The sequence below is a fragment of the Euprymna scolopes genome, chromosome 15, assembly GCF_053919585.1.
Source record: "Euprymna scolopes isolate OS-2025 chromosome 15, ASM5391958v1, whole genome shotgun sequence".
NCBI classification, from domain to species: domain Eukaryota; kingdom Metazoa; phylum Mollusca; class Cephalopoda; order Sepiida; family Sepiolidae; genus Euprymna; species Euprymna scolopes.
In genome coordinates, this window is record NC_136496.1 from 91,810,535 (window position 1) to 91,814,907 (window position 4,373).

A 4,373-nucleotide genomic window follows, 5' to 3' on the forward strand; every position below is an offset into this window, starting at 1 on the left:
CCTTATCTCTGAGTGGCTTCCGGGCCTTGATAAATGGTGATCACTGTGTAAAAAAAAAAAAACACATTGCTCATGAAATGCGAGGACTAAAAGAATAAAATAAGGACAGAGAGAGTTACAAGGCGGTCGAAAGTATAAACCAAAGTCCATTTTCTACTCTCCATACTCTCGACTTATGGTCGCCATCATCCCCGTCTTCATGGTTCGTTCTCCTTTATTCCAACCGTCCGTCCATTTTCGTTGACAGAATTGACTTTTCGTTTGTGTTTCTGCTGTGATGTGTTTCTGTAGTGATGCGGCTTTTTCGCTCACTTGCTAAGTATTAAATAGAAGAAAGCAAATGCAGCGACAGTGTTGCACAATAATCGTTTTTGTCTCCCTTTTTTTATATTTTAGTTCTTCATTTTCTCACAACACTGTAAAGTTGCCTGAAAGCTTCTCATCACACCTCTTCATGCAGGTGTGTAGGTATCTGGAGGGGGGGAGAGATAAAAAAAATATAAGCCTTTCAAAAATTGCGTACGAGCAAATTTAACTCATGTGCAAAAGAGAAAAACTTTCCTCACGTGTCATTATAGACTTCCGCCTATGTTCAACTTTCTGTACACGTATCTCTTATACTCTTACTTTCAACGGATTTTTCATTCTGTTACCTAATATAAAACTTATGTGAAAAAATTAAAAAAAAAAAAAAAACAATTCTAATCTATCTTTCATACCTGTCCCTATTATTGCTACCCCTGTGTTCTGGGATTTATATCGGTTCCATCTTTTAGAAATAACGATGCCTTATAATGAGTAAACTAGAAAACAGTCACCTGTTGAAAAACGCGACAAAATTTGTTAATGTTTGAGACCTTTGCAGCTGCACACAATTTAATTAATTCACATTCGTTTGCATAGAAAAAAATTTTTTTTTAAATGAATGTTGAACATTTTTTTATACTTTTTTTTCAAGATCTTATTTTGTTTGGAAGTTCCGACACGAACTTTATCACAGTAACTTAAATGCACATTTTCTAAAAAAAAAAGAAGGGCAAAAATGTTCAGTGTAGAAGGTGGAACAATAAGATTGCGGCCCTCGAAAAGACGACACGATTCCATTTCCATTTGATGAAAACGGGCTTTTTTTTTTTTTTTTTTTTTTTTGCTTACAATCTACTAGTTTGCCAGTGGTATACAAATCCTAAGAGCGAAAGGAGCCTTCTATCATGTCTGAAAGTTGCACAATTTTCAACGAGCGAGATCGGAGATGTGCCACTGTATAACTCATACTCTCTACCGATCCAAGTTATGACAACAGGACCAATACCAGTACTCTCAAAATGCAAATCCGGATGGCTAAATGCTTGAGGGCACAGCCCAACGAAGTTTATGGACATGGTTATGGTCTTTAGAGTGATTTCAAGTGAGGACCATATCATGCAAGCTCACATCTTTAAAGTCGGCTTCAAAGTCGGCACCTAAGTGTCACATGATGTGTTGAAGAGTGTAATGATCCCCTGATGCAATTAGGTGGCAGCTGGAAGACCCTGGGTCTGGCAGCAGGACTCGGTGCCTGCCCACAAGTCAAAAGAAACCCAAGGTTGGCTTTAGAAGGAGTGCTACGACTTTGTACCTTCTCTCCTATGCCTGAAAGTTGCACAATTTTCAACGAGCGAGATCGGAGATGCGCCACTGTACAACTCATGCTCTCTATCGATCCAAGTTATGACTACACGACCTCAGCACCCTTGGAAAGCAAGTCTGGACGGTTCAACACTTGAGAACACAGATCAACAAAGTTTCCGACAAGTTTCTCTTGCAAAACATTCACAGCAACAACTCGTCTAGCTACGACAGTTGTAAACAATTTCCATGTCTTCTCCTGTGTACCTGGAGCGAAACGGAACATCCATGAGGCGTTTATTTCTATTAACTGCCTGTCTGTGGAATGTAATAACACAAGGCTGCTTCTCAACTGACTACCACAGGGTCGTTTTCAAGTCCAATGTAAAAAAATTCTTGTTTAGCTGTCTTCTTAAGTAATCAAATTCTGCCAGATCCAACCGATCGTCTGCAATCATCATGGTATTACTCTCCTCCTCCTCCTCCTCCTCCTCCTCCTCCTCCTCCTCCTCCTCAACAACAACAACAACAACAACAACAACAACAACAACAACAACAACAACAACAACAACAACAACAACATTACCCTTTGTGCACAAGTGACTTTTGGGCCTTAATGATACCTCCATGATGCAAGTCTTGTCCGGCTTTTGCATACGCATACCTATCACTCGTTCTGTTCATCATTCAGCATTGTCACATTATTACTTTGAGCAGACTATCTGCATGTATGAATCGTCGCTGGTTATTTTTTAAAACAATCTCCTTCTTCATGTCCTGTCATGACTTGTGAACATTTGGACATCCAGCCAAACGATCGCCACGCACCATCTTGCTTACCCGCTTGATATTGACCTTAATACCTGTTTATTGAAGGCTTCCAGATCCCGGAGTAATTATCCACCTCTTCGCGTTCCTCTTTGAACCTCTTGTGTCACTCGAAAACACGTGTGCGCGACATGGTGTTATCTCCATAAACTCGCTGAAGCATTTCAAGTGCTTCTGACGAAGAAGCCTTACTCCCCCCCATCCCCCCGTTCGCCTTAAATCAAAAACATTAAAGGAAGAGAGAGAGAGAGAGAGAGAGAGAGAGAGAGAGAGAGAGAGAGAGAGAGAGAGAGAAACCATTACAATTATCTGAGATTGAACGTTTTCAGCTTGAAATTTTAACGTTGCTTATGTCCCTGACAGAAGTGCTGGTTAATAATTGTTTTATAATTTGCAAAAGACACCGAGAAAAATGTAACCCGCTGGATCATCCGATCAGGCTGGGCTACATTGTTTGAATCAGGAAAATGGCGACTGGAAATAAATAAACCAACTTTCGAAGTTGGGTCTGGTTGTTCCGCTTTACGGCATATCAACCCTTTTCGAGTTATTTAATGCCAAATACAGTTATTTTTGCAAAAATGCTACAAATTCTTTATATCTTCCGATATGTATTCAAATGTTTTATAGCTTTTATAGCTATAGTTTTTATATTTATTTATGATGTTTCATTTTTTTTTTTTTTGCTTTACGGCATATCAACCTTTTTTCAGGTCATATCAAACCGAATCTTGGAAAAAGGTTTAATATTTCAAGTTCTTCATATCGTTATATTTATTCATGGTGTTTGGTTTGGTTGTTTTATAGAGGAAAATTGTTGTTTTCTTTTCTGAACATGAAGAAAAAACAATATTTGGTGCATTTTTAAGTCAGGAAACCGGTATCTTTAGCCTGAATTATAAGCACCACTCTCGAAAGCGAAATTAGTGTCTAGAATGGCGAGATCCTAGAACCGAACCAAACATTATCTAATTTAGATAAAAGGGTCGGGCATCTTGCGAATCATGTCAAAGAACAAGAATGTTTCGAAAACCACTTGTTGATATGAAAAGAAGAACCGAAAAAATGGCCCTTATTCACATGCTTCCCATGGCAGCAAGATGGCATCTTAATATGGAGAAAGCTACCAAGCCTTGCGGAGGTATTCTGGAAGAGTGCAAAGAACAACCGTAAAGGGATGCATAGGCAATTAACAGAAAATTAATACTCGCACCCTTCAAAATTTGTATTGTCTCCTTGGAAATGTTGGCGAATTTCGACTAATATTTTATCAAAAGAAAATCGTATCTTTACGTATTTTTACATAATTTGCAACGGAAATTACAAACATAGATAAGAAACAAATCATAAATTAATATTGGAATGAACCTTAAAAACAATGTCTTACTTGAATTAACATTAATAACTAAGCACCAATATGCGTTGCAAAATGTTTAGAAAAATTAGCTTTTATTCTACAAAAATTTAACATACAGAGTAAATAAAGCAAGAAGTTAATACATTTACAAAATTCTAAATAAAGATATAGCGTATATGTAAGAGAGTGCGGACGCGTGTATTGCAGCTGTATGCAAATGACCGAGCCGTGTGCGAGGTGATGTCACTGCAAGGAAAAGGGGAACAATATTATAATAGAGGACGTGTTCACAGAACGATGATCACGTTAGTGAAGGATAGAGACTGACGTGTGACACAGTTGGCCCGAGAGCAACTGGAAAAGACACGTGGCCAGAGTTACGGGTACCACGTGTTCGACACGGAAGATACTTGTTAAGCATATTGTTGTACGAGAAGACTTTTGGACAAAAGACAAGGCATTATTCTAGAAAGTACCTGTACATAAATGTCTGTTGTTTAAACTAGAAAAAATAAGGAATTGAATTATTTCCTTTTTTTTGTTTCCTTGCGACTGTCTGCATACAACGCGTAGATCCCGA